We start from the raw sequence: 17,747 nt of genomic DNA, 5'->3' as shown, positions 1-17,747 counted from the left end.
GAGTCCACACCGACTGGCCGTGTGCACGCCGGTGGGTACCAGTGTGGGAGAAAGCGAAGAGGGGCCAGCGCGGCTTCTGGGTTCTGCTGCCCCCCTCGGCTCAGTCCATGCTCCCCGGGAGGTCCGGACCCAACTTCAAAGTTGGGGACAAAAAAAAAAAAATCGAGAAAAGAAGAAAAACCACAGCATCGAAGTCCTTTGCATAGGAATACCCCTGCAGTTCCAAACCCGCGTTCTTTCCGCTTGCCCCAGAGTACACTGTCCTCCTTCTTCCCTCGACTTTCATAGGGGTGAGAGGTGTCCCTGGGATCTTCTCCCACTGACCCGGGAAAAAGAAGCAGAAGTCCGCGCACCCAGCTTTCGCTGCTCTGGCTCCTGGCCCGCGCCTTCCTGTCTCCCTCCCCGCGGGCCCCAGAGCGCCAGCCAGGCCGCGCCCCCCTTTCGTCCTTGGGGACACAGCCTCCCGATCCTCAACTCAGGGAGGATGCGGGACGCGCTCCGGGCTCCTGCCGAAGTCCGCGCTGCGGAGGCTGACGGGGAGATAAAAGAGGGAAAAGTTTAATCCGGAAGGGGAGCGGGCAGGCAAGAGAAGTCTCTAGAGCCTGGAGTGGAGAGGGAAAGGGACAAGAACCTGGTGTCTGTCCCTACTCCAACCCTACCTCACCTCCTTTTTTCCTAGACTAGATCGCTTGCGGGTGAGGTGGGAGGGGAGGGGTCACTGCGGTGCCGAGGCCTTCCCGGGCCACCTTCTCTGTCCGCTTGCTCCCGCAGAAACGGGAGAGGGAAGAGTGTGCGCCGCGAGCGCGCGTGCGTGTTTGTACGTGACTCTGCGTGTGCGAGGCCTCACGTGAGTGCGTGTGCATGTGTGTCCGGGTGTGCACGGAAGGATTGTGTGCTCTTTCTGTGTCCCATTAATCCTCATGGGCTTGTGCTATGTTCGCGTGTGCAAGTGTTGTGTGTGCATGGGCTCTGCACCGGTGTACGTGCTTGTGCATGTCCATGCGTGTAGAGTCTCCACATGTGCGTTCTGTGCGAGCTGGGAATGAGAGAACAACTCCCTTTACACAGGCTTTGGAAGTGCTGCGTGTTAAGTCACAAGCACCAGAGGGCTCTGAGCCCAAACCCAACAGCTCACCTCCCACCCCCATCCCCACCCTACACCCTCTCTTCCACCTCCCACCTCGGGGCGGGGTGGTGGGGGCTGTATTGGAACTAGGCAAAGGCAGACTTTGAATATTGAAACAGCTGCTGATTTTCCCCTTCCCCTCCAAGACCCCTCTAAGCAGCTTGGAAGCCTTAAATGGTGACTGGGGGAAGGTCGGCACCACGTGACAAAGTCAAGCTCAAAGGGACCTCAGGGAGAGGATAGAACCAAAGCCCACTCCAAAGATGCTGCAACTGAGACCTGGAGAAAGAGCACACTAGGTCAGGGTCCCACAGAGGCCATCACTTGTTCCAGAGCTCGCCAAACCCAGCTCCCAGCCATGGGAGTTTGAGTTTTGCCCTGTGGCTGAAGTCCCCGATGAGAGCATAGGGCTGAGATAAGGGGTAGTGCTCTCCTTTCCCTGGATGCCCATCCGTCCCATTCACCTCTAAGTAAGGTTCACAATCTCCCAGTATGTGTGTGGGGGGATGGGGGCCTAAGGCAGAATATCTTGGGGCTGGAAATGCAGCGGGAGGCAAGGGGGAAACCCAATTTCTCCTTTGGTAGGGTCTCACTCCAGGCCCTTATGGTCCCCTCCCGCCTCAAGTGGTTGGTTAGCAGCTTCCTCTTCGCCCCCACTCACCATCAGAACTTTCCAGGCTTGAAAGGTACAGTTAGGGATGGGGGGGGGCGTCGGCTGGCCTCACTTCCTGCGGGGGGCGGGAGGGGGGCAATGGGGCGTGGTGGTAGCAACCAACCCCAAAGCCATTCCATATACTTCCCTCCCCTCCCACGCCAGGGAAGCCAGTCCCAAAATTGTTATGCAAAGGAGTCAAGTATGTGATCTTCTGGTGATCAAAGCGGCAAAGCCAAATATTAGAGAAGTCAATAATGGATGAGCAGATTAAGAAACCCAACTCGCGGACAATTATTGTCGCCATTGAAAAAGAGCCCTCTTCCCCTTATTCTCCCCCCACCCTCCAAATATAAAAGAAAAAATTATGTGAAGGATAGGAGTTGGAGATGGTGGCTGAGAAAGGTGGCAGCTGAGGAGTGTGTGTGAATGAGCCGGGGCACGCAGGAGTTTGTTAAGGGAAGATAACGCCCTCTAGGGGTGACCCTAGTGGATCCCGGTGTTTTCTATGGTCAAGCGGCAGAGCCCTGCCCTCTGGACCCAAGGCTCATGGACTCCTTAGACAGGGGTGAGGCCTTTCTGAGCCGCAAGGCTAGAATCGGGGTTTCTAGGGATTTTCTTTTTTCAAACCACTCAGCACCCAACCTGAGCTCCCCAACTACCACCACCGCTACACCCCTTAAGGTCCCCTTTCTCGGGAGAGGGACCCTAGGCCAGCAGTTAGGGTTAGGAGCAGGGTCGAAGAAGCGCCGCGAATTCCCGGCTGGTTTTCTGTGAGGAACGCGCCACCTGTCGGTGCTTTCGGAGAACTGCACCTGAGTGGTGCTCAAGGGAAATGTGATTCAAGTCCCTGGATCCGCGGGAGAGAAATTTAGCCTCTTTCCTGTCAGCCAACGGGGGACCGAGGAAAGATAACGGGATTCCGGGAAGGGATCCTTCTTGGGATCCCCTCGCCTCATGAGAGTCAAAGCTGGAGAGAAAAAAACCCCGAGGGTCTCTTTGCTCTGTGATTCGAAAAGCAGAAAATGCCTGAGACACAGTGGAACGCACGCCGCCATGCGAGTGAGGGACTGGGTTCCTTTGACCGCTCAGTCTGCTGTGTGACCTTGAGCAGGCCCCTGGTTCTCTCTGAGCCTCTTTCTTTATTCTAACACCGAGGGAATTAGATTAGATTGATCCCCTCCCCACTCTGACCTTGAATCTAGCATTGAATCTCAGCCCTAAATGTAGATACCTGTGTCTTTTCTTTCTAACTCTTCATAGATCCTGGATCTTTATATACCATTTATATCCTAACCTCTTACACATATTTAATATATAGCTGCTTTGATTATATTACTGTGTTCTCTGTTGTCCAAAAATTTCCTTTGATGGGGGTAGGGACGTTTCTTGTCCAGAATTATCTTGGTAAGTGTCCATTTACTAAATTCTTTTTTTTTTTTTTTTAAGAATCAACAAAACAAGAAAACTTTGTTCACTTTGCAGTGTGAACACGCAGGGGAGGACCCATGGGGAGGACCCATGTCATGGGGCCAGCAAATATATAATGGATACTAACGTGAGAGGCTTAGACCAGAAGACCCAGGCCCCGGATCTGGGTCAGTGTCCAAGAGAGGACCGAAGAAGAACGGAGGCTAGGCCATGGACACTCCGAGTCCACCTCCACCGCTGGGGTGGGGAGGGGGGAATGCACCGGGCCCTACTCAGAGGCTCCCTCACGGACGGTGTCCAGAAAGCAGAAAGGACAAGCATTAAGACCAGTGTCGGATAGCTCAAAGCTCAATCCACTTCCCCTCGAACTCCCCATGAAATTAATGGAGCGCGGAAATGGGGACAGGGGCGGGGAGGGGGCAATACTTTGCTGGAGTTGCCCGGAGATCGCGTATTACTTCCGTTCGGAGTTCCATGTTTGCGCAGCTGGAGGAAAGTGCGGGTTCCGTGCGGTGGGACCTTTCCGCCAGGCCTGGCGCCCAAGCGTGGGTCAGCCTGGCCGAGTTAGGCGGGTTGGGCAGCCCCAACCGGTCCGCGCCTGACGGAGCAGCAGACGGGCCTTAGCGCTAACCTGGTCTTCAGCTCCCCAAGCAGCTCCGCGGCAGGGCGGAGGCCGCGCGTCCCTTCCCCTGGGAATAAGAAACTGCCCTGGGGACAATCAGAGGAGCTGATTTCACTTTGAACCCTGGACCCTTTGCTTTCCGAATGGAGAGAATGTTTCTGATCTTTCCGTCTGTGAGTCCAGGAATCCTTCTGGGAGCGCCTGCCTCCTCCTCGGAAGTGGTGAATTTCAGCGTCTTGAAAAGACGAACGCAAGTGGGATTCAGGCTTGGGGTTAGTGTTCCTATTTAGAGATGGAAAAGTCGAGGTCAGGGGGTAGATCATTTGTCCTGTGACCGGCAGTCTGAACGCAGCATGAGGCCTGAAGGCTCGGGATTTTTCGATTTTTCGCCCGCTCTCCGGAGTTCCGGTCCCACTGGTGGCCAGGGGTTTGGCGATTCTGGTTTCTGGCGCCGCCGGATTCACACTGCGTGTGACGCCGGCACTTTCCCAGACCTTCAGCCTTGACTCCTGGAATTCGGAACTTCGTCCTTTCTGGCTTGGTTTAGCTGTTCTGGGGTCAACCGCCTACCCACGAAGCCAGGTGGGCCTGGGAAATCGGGAGCTGCCTGAGTCTAGCAAAGCCGGCACACTGGGGCCTGTGGCGAGCCCGGGGCGGAAGCTGTGGGTTGAGCGCGGTGGCCGCGTGGACACTGTCGCCGGCCAGACCGGGAAACAGCGGGGACTATATAACTAAACAAGGGCGCGACTGGGCTCTCCCAGGCGGGCCACGGAACCCTGGCTTCACGAAGCAAGGTCAAGACAGGGGCTGGAGGGGTAGTGGTTGGCAAGGCGTTGCCAGGAGCTGACCAAGGCGGGGCGGGGGTTAGGGGGTGGGGAGAGGATCCTGCAGAACCTACTGGAGCCCAGGAGTGCCAGGTCCAATTTGTGCGGCTCAGGCCAACTTCAGTGGTGGGACTGACATAGGAAAATGAACGGATTTATTTAAAACATTTCTCGAATTTCACTTGGAGTTTGCGGGTCTACAAAGGGGAGAGAAGGAAGAGAGAAAGAAACTAGAGACATGGGAAGAGGGAGAGAGGGGGAAAGTTATGGATAGAGAGAGGGGAGAGGGAGGGAGGAGAGAGTCAGTGAGCGCAAGGGAGCTCTTTCTCCAAAAGTCAAGGGACCGACGGTAGAGTAGATAACCAATACTTATGGGGTGCCCACTCTGGGCATGGCTCTCAACTCTCCAACTGGGTTAGCTCACTCATTTTTCCTTTCAATTAACCCACTGGGATATATAATATCACCGGCTCCTGAGGCACAGATAGTCGATACTCATAAACTAGCCCAAGGGCATGTCCCTAGCAAGCCGGAAATGGAGAACCCAATCTCTCTCTAAAAGAGAGGTGGCGACCAGTCGGTTCAGGGGCCTCTTGAAGTCCCACAGGCCCCAAGGAGGACGGCATTCTAATGCCACCCCGCACGGACGCGAGGCTTCCCTGCTTCCAAGCCCCGAAGTACACCGCATTCTGGCCAGCTCGGGTTTCGCTGCGGGGGTCCGTGCGGTGAGCCCCCAGCCCATGCATTGCACGCCGGCCCCAGTCCTGGACAAAGAACTGGAACTCCATAGCCTGCTGCGAGGAGATGATCTTCCATCACACTGAAGGGCCCCTTCGGAGAGCAGGGCGGAGGCCGCTGCCTCTCTCCAGGCTGGTCTGGTCTGTGTTCTTTCTCCGTGCGCCGAAGCGCAGGGAACACGGACAGCGGCGGAGCATCGTACTCCGCCTTGTTTGTCTGCACCAGGCGACGGGGACAGAAATGCCGGTCTGGGCAGGCCCGCAGGCCCCAGCTCCTGCCTTCAGGCGTCCGCTTCCAGGTTCAGTGTCTGGTCTAAGCGTCTGCTAGGGGGTTGCCAAAGCCCAGACTTTTTCAGACTTCCCCTTGGGCAGCAAGCGAGGACCTGACTGGGATGTGCATAGAACTCGGGTCCCACGAAGACAACAAGTCTCTGAGCTTCCCCAGAGTCGCTCTTCCACTGTCCTGGCGGGGATAAGAGAGGGGCCCCAAGGGCGGTTGGGGCCCATGGCAAAACCTCAAGGATGCAGTGCTTCCCAGCTGTGCTCCCGCGGTCACCTCTCCAGGTCGCAGGTCCTGGATCGTCACTAAGTTGCATGAAGCACCCTTGACCAGGATGGGAGTGTGGATAGGGAGGGAAGGAGGGGACCTAGGACCAGCATTGCCAGGAGATGTAAATCTCTCTGACCCCAATTTGACCCCAGGTCACTGGCTAGCCAATATCTCTGGCTCCCCAGTGAAGTGGGCAGGGGGTCCTATACATAAGGGAACTTTGCTTGGTTTCCGCTCTCCCCTCCCCACGGGTGGAAAGACTTTCCAGGAGAGAGAATGGAGATTCCTGGCTTGCTTTAGGAAAGCATGGGGGTGAGGAGAGGAGGGGCTGGCGTTACCCCCAGGGTGGTAGGAACCACAGCTAACCGCCAGAGATATTGCAGTCCTGCTTCCTCCTTTGGTCTTGAATGCATGCCTTTCCCTTTCACTTCCCCTGAGCTTTCCCCTTTAACTGGGGGGGAGGGGGGCAGAATCAGAGGCCTTGTGCCAAAAAAGGTCTTATTGTCTCAGAAGTAGAACATAGGGCTTCTCAAGGCCCTGATGGGGCTCTAGGGGTCAGGAAAGGAGCCTCTGTGCTGGCAAGAGGCGACCTTTGCTGGCCTGCGCCACTTCTCCATTTTAACAGACCAAATTAGATTCAGGATTTATCAAATACTAAAAGCCTTCCTATCAGAGCAGCCTTAGGTTTGGGAATCACCACCCTGGGATTTTATAGTTACTTTAATGGAGAGGTTTGGAATGAGACTAAGGGTGTCAGCAGTTTTGAATATGATTGAACTTGAACTTGACAGGTTGTTGTTTTTTTTTTTTTTTTTTGAAAGATGTCTGGACCTTGAGTCAAAAAAACAAGAGATTCCCTTCACACCACACTCCTGGAGGTTACAGGTACCTTGAGAGTAAGGTTCTAGGGAGGGGGGAGTGTAGAATTTGCGGGCACTAGGGGGTGGCGATCTTGGCTGGGTCACCATTGAGAATAAATGCCGAGGGAGCGACTCTGCAGCATCCCCTCTTCATCATCAACTTTTAGCACTTCTGTCTTCCCCCTGTCAGTCTCCCAGCTATCAAGTGCGGACTCGACAGGAATGTTGCAAGGAAAAACTAATTAAACAGCAGTACAATGCTTTGAAAATATTAAGTGTCATGTAAATGCCTAATGCTAATAATAATCTTGATGGTGGTAATTATGTGCCAGGAAGCACATCCCAGACAGTCCAGCTCTGAGCCCAAATGTGCATGTCTAGGAGAATCCCAGGGAACGCCCATTCTTTCTGCAGCGGAGCCCCAGCTCAGAAGCGCCAGGGGGAGGGTGGGAGCTCCAGGTCACGCCCCCATCACCTGGGAGGCAAACCTGGGTTAACCCAGAAAGGGCTCCCTTCAGTCACTGCGCTCTCTGACAGGGGAGCCCCCATCATCGCCTGTAAATTGGGGAATTTGAGATTCTGTGAGTGGCCACCCCCACGAGGTTCTGACAGGCTCCACCGTGCATTCCCGTCAAGGTCTGACCTTTGTGAGCTGGGTGTCTTCTGGTGAAGACATCGCTGCCTGCCGGAGCCTTTAGATGGACTGCAAGAGAAGAATGTCTTCTCAGAGACACCCATCCCTCCCTTTTCCTCTTTTCCTGAACTCTGGGTGGGAGGACCATGGGGCTATTGGATCTTCCCTTCAGCATTTTTCTAGTTTGATGAAACACCAGGCCTTCCCGGGATTTACAGTTTCCTTATAAGGCAATTTTGCCACTACCCGTCCCTCACCCCCATTTTCTCCCAACGGAAGCTTCTGGCTGCCGCCCTTCTCCCCACACCGCTACCCCTGGCCTGGAGCTCGAGGGCCCTGATTCTGCCAAAACCAGTGCCGGCTTTGAGGACAGCAAATTACAGTGAGTCACGATGGAGGGTTTTGGGAATTTCCAACCCAGAAATCACTGGGCCTTTTAGGGGTTTTGTACAATCACCTAGCTACTTCAAGGACATGCCTCACCCTTGAACTTGCCCTAATTTCATTTCTTTGTGACTGAAAGAGTAGTTACACATTTGGGTTCCTCTAGCTGCCTTTTGTTTTTGTTTTTTTTCTTTTTTCTTTTTTCTTTTTTTTTTTGTCTTCCTCAATTTGGTGTGAGGTTCAGCCTTCACTGCTGCGTGATCTTCCCATTTGGGAAGTTTGTGGCTGCCTTTTCAAATTTATTATTCAAAAGAAGCAAATTCTTGTATGTGCATATATATATATATATGCGCATATATATATATATATATATATATATATATATTTTTTTTTTTTTTTAAGAAAAGGGGCACAGGGACAGAGGGAAGGGGAAAGAACCGTAAGCAGGCTCCGTGCCCAGCATGTGAGTCTAACATGGGGCTCTATCTCACGCCCCTGAGATCATGACCTGAGCCGAAATCAAGAGTCAGAAGGTTCACTGGCTGAGCCACCCAGGAGCCCTCTTGTCTACATTTTAAAAACAAAACACTTTGTTTTGCTTAAGCTGGGCTTCAGTAGCTCAAAAACAACTTACCTTTAAAAGTAACTCTTTTTGGGGGGCACTTAGGTGGCTCAGTGGGTTAAGCCTCTGCCTTTAGCAGCTCAGGTCATGGTCTTGGGGTCCTGGAATCCTGGGATCAGCCAGCATAGGGCTCTCTGCTCAGTAGGGAGTCTGCTTCCCTTTCTCTCTCTCTCTCTCTCTCTCTCTGCCTGCCTCTCTGACTACTTGTGATCTCTGTCAAATAAATAGACGAAATCTTAAAAAAAATAAAAAGTAACCCTTTTTTGAGAGACTGTGGACTCTGAGAAACTAAATGAGGGTTTTGGAGGGGAGGAGGTTGGGGGGTTCGGCAAGTCTGGTGGTGGGTACCAAGGAGGGCACGTATTGCATGGAGCACTGGGTGTGATGCATAAGCAATGAATCTTGGAACACTGAAAAAATAAAATTAAATTTAAAAAAAAGATGAAAAAATAATAAAAGTAACTTTTTTAAATGTATCATATCAAAACAGGTGGTTTCCCCAGCTAATTCCTTTTTAAAAAGGCACTCAAATAAGAATGGTCACCAACCCTGACCGGTGTTAGGCTTTGGGGTTGAGACCACGTGGGGAGGCAGTCAAACTTTGAGGCTTAGGAGGTCAGACCCTGACCACCCACACCCACACACACACACACACACACACAAATGCACCATGAAAAGAAATTCTCTAGTTGTATTTCCCTCTTTCCTGTCCAAATCCAGACTTTGCTTTTTATTTTTTCTTTGTAATGAGAAGCCTGGTGCCACTGGGCCCAGCCTTCTCACTTATATTCTAGCTGAGAAATGGGACACGCGGTTCAGGGCAGGCTGAATGACCTGGTCTGCCAGGCCATCCTGCCTGCTGCTTCTTGGGATAAGGAGGAAATTCTGCGTGCAAAATTCCTCTTGGTTCCCAGATGTGACCTTAGGAATGGGCAGGTCCTGCAGCTGGAAAATAGGATTCTCCCACCGACACCCCCAGCCTCCCAGGCAACCTCCCAGGCACATTCGGGCCCTTTCTAGGTGAGATGGTGCAGTTACTGTCCCGGACAGTGGGAAGTGACAGCAGTGTCCCTTCCCCACTCCCTGGCTCACTTTCTGGGTTGACTTTGCACCCCCAGTGATCCCTGCACAAGAGTGGGAGCTGTGTGGTCTAAGACTATTTGGGGGGAAAAGGGCAAGAGTTAAGAGGTTAACCCATCACTTCTGTAACTTTTTTTTAACAAGTTCATTTGTGGTTATTGGTATACTCAGCCCCGCCCGAGATTCCTACTGCCTCATGAAGTATCTGTTTCCAAATCCGGTAAGTCACCACGGGAGACACACTGGATGCTGCAGATAAGTTTTTACAACAGCTGTGGAGTCAGCTTGGGTGTTTTTATGAAGATATTGTTCACTGGAAAACATTCCGTCCTCCAGGAATTTCATAGCAAACGTGTGTTTCACTTTTTGGCATTTGGGCTCCCTTGGTTGGTGGTAGGGGAGTGTGGGTGGAGCTGAGGAGACTGATTACAGGGAAGAAGCAAGGAGAGGATGGGGCTCTGTAGCGGGACACCCCCCAGCCCCCACAGCCCCCACATCCCCACTCCCACCCCCCCACCTCCCACCCCCGCTCCAGCCCTGGGAGGCTGCCCAGAGCATGGTAGCTTGGCCAGTTTTACTGGTGCTTTCCTCCACACACACACAGGACTCCCGATCTTTATTTGACATCTGGAATTCTAGCCTGGGTGCTGTGCTTGCCCTGTGCATCCCCTCGCACTTTATTGGTTAACTTTAAAAACACTCTGCCTTGAGCAGACCGTTCAGGAAACGGGGCTTCTCTTCTGAGGTGGCAAGCCCTTTCTCCCCCATCTCCTCCATGGGCCGTCGCTAGCACAGTGCCAGACACTGAAAACCAATCCCTCCAGAAATTCAGTTGTTTCCACCCTAGAGGCTGTTTGGCTCTGAGATCTGAAATGTTCAGCATTTTCTCCAGATAATAGCATGTTAGCTGGTCCTGCAATAGCCTGGGAGTTTGGGTTCACCTTACCCCTCTCCACAGGAGTCCACAGAGTAGAGTGGGTCAAAGGTCTGTAGAAACCCCTAGACTGAAATACTCCCCAAGCCTGCAGGGCCTGGCCTGGGGCTGGGGTGGAGGGGTGTCTCTCCTGGAGACTTTCCCATTTCTGTCCAGTGGACCTTGCCCCAGCTGGGTCTAGATGAGATGTCTCGGCCCTATGTGAGGGTCCAGAGTTTGAGGGATGAAATGGGGTTTGGGGGAGAGGGTTGCAGGGCTTGGAACTCCCTTTACTATGACAAATCTCCTGTGGGCCAGAGAAACTTCTCTTCCGTTCTCTTTGTCTTTCCCATGGAGGGAGGATCCTGTGGCCCACAGCCTTTTGTAAACTCATTTCCCAGGTCTCTGGCCTGTGAATGAAAAAGGATAAGAGTTTGTCACATTTAGGGCTTAAGGATATGAAGCTTACAGGGAGCTGATGGTGGAACTTCAGACATTATCAAGCAGGTGGCAAAGATTGTGGGGTGGTGGTGGGGAGCCCAGGCTTTCTGAGGGCTAGCTGATAAATCAGTCATCGCACTTGGGACGAATTCTCCTTGATCCCAATAGCCTGTCATTATATGTAAAGTGCTTTCAGAGCTGTTGCTTGTGGACTTTGTCTCAGTTCTGCCCTGTAGAGTGGCCGTTGAGCTCTGGAAATACGGCTGGTCCAACCTGAGATGTGCTGTCAAAGTAAGACACACACCAGGTCTCAAAGACTTAGCATGACGAAAAGAATATAAAGTGTCCTGTTAACTTCCAAAATATTGATTATATGTTGACAAATAGTATTTTGAATATTGGGCCTAATAAAATAGATTATTACAATTCATATTATTTGTTTCTTTTTATTTTCTTTTAAGGTGACTATTAAAACATTTTAAATGATATACTCATCTATCATTTGGCATATAGGGCTCATATTTTCTTTCTATCGACAGTGCCGGTCTAGGTAATCCCTGCCCTTCTGAAACTGTTGTGAGGACTTGCTCCTTCCTTTCTTTTGTTAGCGACATGAATGGAGAAGGCTCAGAGCCACAGTAAAATCCTTTCTGCGGATGGGAACCAGGCGGTAGGCGATGGCGGGAGCCCTAGTGGACTCCGCTCCAAATACTGGGTTCTGGCGACATCGTGTGGCTACACCTGGGTACTACACCAACTACAGGCTGCCTCCTGTAGAGACCCACACTGAATGAGCCAATAAATCAGAAATCCTAGGCTTGGAGAGGGAAGTCTTTCCTGTCTGTCCTAATCTGTCCTCTTTTTACTCTCCAGCTCCTTTCAGCTCTGCCACATCTGCGGCATTGGGTCTGATGTACTAACTCACTGGGGGCTTTGCCTTCTTAACAGAGGGACCAGCTCTACACTCAGCTGGAAGTTAGGCACCCACGGCCAGCTACTTCACAAAAGATTCGAATAGTCTTAGGAAGGCCATTCAACCTCTCTGAGTCCCCTTTTCCCTCATGTGCAAAATAGAAGATGATAGCACTTGACCTCTAAACTCACTGCTGGCTCACCAAATCTGTGAGTCTCGGGATGGATTTTGAGGCATTTGTGGGGAGGCTTTGACAACTACGTTCCTCACTGCTAGTGACCTACAAGAGAGGCCCAAGGCAGGGAGCGTGACCTGCAGGCAGCTGACCTGACTGACAGTGATTCGGGGGGAGGTGAGAATGTTCATCGTAAGCACAATTGTTAGCTTTTGTGGGAATGAGTTCTTCATGAACACTCTCTCTTGGAATCCTCACAGCATCCCACAGATTAGGTGTTATCAGGTCAGTTTAAAAATGTTTACTAAAGACACCTGGGTGGCTCAGTCGTCAAGTGTCTGCCTTTGGCTAAGGTTGTGATCCCAGGGTCCCGGGATCGAGCCCTGCGTCAGGCTTCCTGCTTGTGGGGAAACCTGCTTCTGTGCTCCCTCTCTCGCTGTCTCTTTCTCTCTCTGTCAAATGAATAAATAAATAAAATCTTTTAAAAATTGGAATTAAAATTAAAGTGTTTACTAATATTATAATGATATACTCTATGTGTGACGAATGTATAAATTTAAAATCATAATACTATGAGGAATAGCTATGAACTACCCTCCCCCAAAGAAGTAGAGCATCACTGCTGACTTCCTTCTACGCCTTTGTGCCCCTCCCCCATCTCATTCCTCTGCGTCTGCACCCAATAATTATTACTCCCAATTCTGTGTTTTTTGTTTGCTTTTTAAAAACTAGTTATTATTTTATATTGTTGCGTTCTGCTTGCATCTGCGGTCCTCTGGGACTTGTTAGTTCACATGTATACTACCATTTCTCCAAGACTCACCCGTGTGACCTCTAATAGGATTAGTGTCGTGGTCATGGCTGTACTCGACTTCATTATTGGGATATACTTCAACTTATTTATCCATCCTCCTGTCAGTGGACATTTGAGTCGCTTCTAGTTCTTTCTGGGAGCATGCTCATTCGTGTCTCTTCTGTATGTAACCATGTCTCTAGCAGACAATAAAAAGATCGGTGGGGAGAGAGTGAACTGGTGAAGTGCATCGGGTGTTTTTTAGAGCGGTAAAATGGTTCTTGAACGAGTGGCAGAAGTATTACTAAAGAGTTTCTCCACCTCAAAGTGGGAAACCGTGATGTTGGATACTTATCAGACATCTATCAAATCCACAGGAGTTCACAGTACAAAGAATGAATCTTAACATGTGTAAATAAAAAAAAAATTAGAACACAGGGATGCCTGGGTGGCTCAGTGGGTTAAATGTCCAACCATTGATTTCAGCTTGGGCCATGATCTTAGGGTCGTGAAATTGAGCCCTGTGTTGGGTTCCGTGCTGGGCAGGGAGCCTGCTTTGTATTCTCTCTCTCTCCCTCTCCCTCTGCCCCTCCCCATTATAAAAAATAAAAAAGACATTTAGGAGGACAGGGGGTCCTATGAAGAAATGCTGATGGTGAGGAGAGAATTTAACTGTTTGGCAAATGAATGAACCCCACTGGAGGGAATGGGAAGAAAGTGAGAACTCAAGTGACTTTGGAAATAAGTTAAGGCTATGGGTAAAGGAAGTGCACAAAAATGCCATATTCTGGTTAGTAAAGTTGTTTCACACAGTAATTATTGTGATATTGCTAAACACGTATGCTGGAATCAAACAATGGAATAAAGGGATGACAGTGGGTGGGAGACTAGTGTCTCATCGTTGGAGTGGGAAGTTTTTTGTTTTTTTGATTTTTTAAAATACCTTTTTTATATATATAAAAAGACTTTATTTATTTGACAGAGAAAGACACAGCGAGAGAGGGACCACAAGCAGGGGGAGTGAGAGAGGTAGAAGCAGGCTTCCCCTGGGCAAGGAGCCAGATGTGGGGCTAGATGCCAGGACTCCGGGATCATGACCTGAGCTGAAGGCAGACACTTAACAACTGAGCCACCCTGGCACTCCTGGAGTGGGGATTTATGGATAAACAAGGGGAGGAAGCCAGAATGATCCATGAGACAATGGGTAATACTTGGAGACACTGGTATGAACCCATGTTTAACTTAATAAAAATTCAGATGGTGATATATAGAAATATATATAGGGACGGGTCTGATACAGGTTAATGCACACAGACATGGTTCCTGCTCTATCCACTGAGAAAGCCCAGAAGCAATGATACCCCGGTAACAATAAGCACACTGGCACCCCCATCTTGGGTCCTAATACCATTCTCCTATTAAGGAACCAGGACTCCTTGGAGAAACGGCTGATTCTGGAACCCGGCAGGACATAATAAATATGAGCCTGGAGCAGTTCATGGTGCTAGAAAGTAATGAAGTGCTCAAAGAATTTTAAAAACCTGCATTGGTACAGGTCTGTCAAAGGGACCCAGGAGCTAACAGAAAGAACCCCCAGGGGAAAAGCCGGAACAATCCAAGTTACAAAACAAGGTTAATATTGGATCCTGAACCCAAAGTATAAAATAAATACTGATGAGTCCATACTGATATCAATGATCAAATAAATACATGAACAGGAGAAACGAGGCAAATCTTCCTTGCAGAAAAATTCTAAATATTTTCTATCCAGCCTCAAGGAATAGAACCACACATGCACCTCTACCCTTGTAAGTGTAGGCTTGGCACAGGGACTTCCTTCAAAGCGTGCAGCCCACAGCGGTGGGGGGTCTGGGGAAGAAGCACTTGACAGTGGCAAAGCCTGACAAACACTCCCTCAGCCAGGTGATCAAGGTCAGTCTCACCGTTAGTATGTATTCTTGATAAAATGACGCAAATGGCCCTCTACCTCTCTGTTCTTCTTCCCTAAAGCCCATAAGCCCTGTCTAGTCAGGAGAAATACATCAAATAAATTCCTACTGAGAGACATCCTACAAAATATTTGACCAGTACTCCTTAGAACTGTCGAGGTCATCAAAATCAAGGAAAGTCTGAGAAACGGCCAGAGCCCAGAGGAGCCAAAGGAGATAAGACACGTGAATGTGATGTGGCATCTGGAACGAGAACCTGAAAGAGAAGAAGACAAAAGATAAAAGCTACTAAAAGCCACCGAGATGTGAATAAAGCATGGATTTTAGTTTGTAACAATATATGGACATGTAAGAAATGAACCAGACTAATGTCAAATGTTAATAGTAGGGGAAAGTAGGTGAGGGGGCATATGGGAACTCTCTGTACTGTTTTTTATTTTTTTAATTTCCCTGTACATTTAAAACCATTCTAAGAAATAAAGCTTTTTAAAAATTTTGTGGCTTAGGGGCACCTGGGTGGCTCAGTCACTGGGCATCTGCATTCAGCTCACGTCATGATCCCAGCATCCTTGAAACCCACATTGGGCTCCCTGCTCAGCAGGAAGCCTGCCTTCCCCTCTCCCATTCCCCTTGCTCGTGTTCCTGTTCTCACTGTCCCTCTCTTGCTGTCAAAAAAAAAAAAAAAAAAAATGTTGTGGCTTAAAAAGGAATGATAGGCAAAAACAAAATGAGGCTTAAAAAAAATGTCTGTAGATCAGGGTTGGCGGCCAACTTTGTAAAAGGTCATTGAGGAAATGTTTAGGCTGTGTGGTCCTTACAGTCTCTGTTGTGGTTCCTCAGCTCGGCTGACCTAGAGTAAGAGCAGCAGTGAGATGCAAACAGGTGAGCTGGTAGGGTTCCAACAAGATTTTATTGAGCAAAAACAAAACAGAGACAAAATGACCCTTAAGCCATGGTTTGCTGACTCAGCTCTAGCATATATACTTAGAAACAGAACGCTATTGTATCCAAAGTCTCAACTGTTTTATGAAGAGACTGCGTCAAACAAACAGCAAAAATGAATTAACACAGAAGTTCCTGTTGATTGATATCTCATCCGGAATTTAGCATTTTTTCTAAAATGGCATCTCATTGCATTCTTATTTTGTGTTTCCCTTATTCTAACATACTTGTTTATCACAGTCTCTTTCCTGAGAAATGCCTATTCGTGGCTTTTGCTCATTTTCTGTTGTGTTGTCTTTTTTTTTTTTTTTTTTCTTAATGCATTAGTGAGACCCTTTTATATAATCTGGATACTGATCTTTTAGCAGTTGCAGATGTTCCAAACATCTTCTGCCAGTTTATGACCTGTCTTTTTATTTCCTTTTTGGTGTCTTTAGTGGAATGTAGCCAGGTTTCTTACTCTTTCCTTTTTGTAGTTAGCACTTTTCTTTGGTTTTGGTGAAGCAATTCTCTTGCCCTCAGGCAGAAAGATACTTCCTGTATTTTCTTTGACAAGTTTTGAAGTTGTGCCTTTCACCTGTAAGTGCTCAGTTCATCGGGAAGTTACACAAAGTCCACAAATATGGAGGAGGAAAAGACTCAATTTTATTGTTTTCTTTTTATATAAACAGGAGTCTTGGTCCCAGTGCCTGGCCCCTGCTGTCTGCAATGTCCCCATCTTGTGTCACAGTTCCATACAGGAGTAGGTCTAGTGATGTGTCTGGCTTGTTTCATCTGTCATGTAATCTATAACATCGTGATAAGCCTTTGTATCAAATTACTCCCAACCTATTCTGCTTTCAGGAATGTCTTGACTATTTTTAATCCTTTGGATTTCCACGTATTCTTTTTATGAAAAGCATCCTTTTGAGGACTTATGGGGACTGCACTGAATATGTAGATTGGCTTAGGAAAAATCAACATGCTCAAATTATTGAGTTTTCCTATCTATGAACATATGATATGTCTCCAATTAATCTTTATTTTACAGAAGAGGAAACAAATGAAATTCAGAGAGGTTAGGTGAGTTTCCCAAGGTCAAACAGCTACTTCTGTGAAAGAGCCACCATTGTGACCCACAGCCATTTTTACCCAGAAGTCCTTGCTCTAAACAGCTAGACTGCACCATTAATTTGTTTGGGGGAGGCCTTTGTCCTGGCCATTTATCCCTTGTAGATGGGTGCTTGGATTGCCCGTGATGGCAGGGTGTCAGGTTTGGGCCTGAGAGGAAGGTCTCAAGACTCCCAGGAGAGGGGAGTGTGTACTGCAGAGAAATCTCTCTGCCCTTGGTTGATCCGTGACACGCGGTTGGGTGGCTCTGGTTTTTCTCTCAGCACAAGATCCACGTGGGAGGAGCTGGGACTGTGCATCAAGGGAAGAAGGTTGAGGAAAGGAATTGGTTTAGGATTTAGATGAGTCAAACCCACGTGTCAGAAGGCTTAAGTCTGAGTCCCAGCTCTGTCACTAGCTCTGTGCCCTTAGACAAGTCACTTAACTTTTCTGAGGCCCTATCATCTCATCTCTAAGGAGGAATACTTACTACTTCTCTCAGAGAAGGTCACTGTGGGGATTAAATCAGATAATCCACGTAACATTCTTGGCCCAGTGCCCAATGTTCCTCCATTGACACTGCAATTAGCTCATGAACTCTGGATTCACAGAGCACCCACTTGTGATAAAGATTTTCATGGGTGGGGTACCTGGCTGGCTCAGTCAATAGAGTCTGTGACTCTTCATCTCAGGGCTCTGAGTTCAAGTGCCACATTGGAGGTAGATATTTTTAAATAAAAATAAAATGTTAAAAAAATATTTTAATGGAAAGAAACACCATAAAGAAGACTCCTGACTACAGCAAGTTTCCTGATCCAGCAGAGTGACAGGACTGCAGCGGAAGGGGACCTGCTCCTCTGAAGTCCACACCACGCCTCCTGGCCTCCTGCCACTGGAGCGTTTGCTCACAGCTCTTTTTTTTTTTTTAAGATTTTATTTATTTGAGAGAGAGACAGTGAGAGAGAGCATGAGCGAGGAGAAGGTCAGAGAGAAGCAGACTCCCCGTGGAG

The sequence above is a fragment of the Mustela putorius genome, unplaced genomic scaffold (assembly GCF_011764305.1).
Source record: "Mustela putorius furo isolate JIRA1106 unplaced genomic scaffold, ASM1176430v1.1 tig00003867_pilon_pilon_pilon, whole genome shotgun sequence".
Taxonomy (NCBI): Eukaryota; Metazoa; Chordata; class Mammalia; order Carnivora; family Mustelidae; genus Mustela; species Mustela putorius.
Note: the sequence above shows the minus strand (reverse complement) of the source record.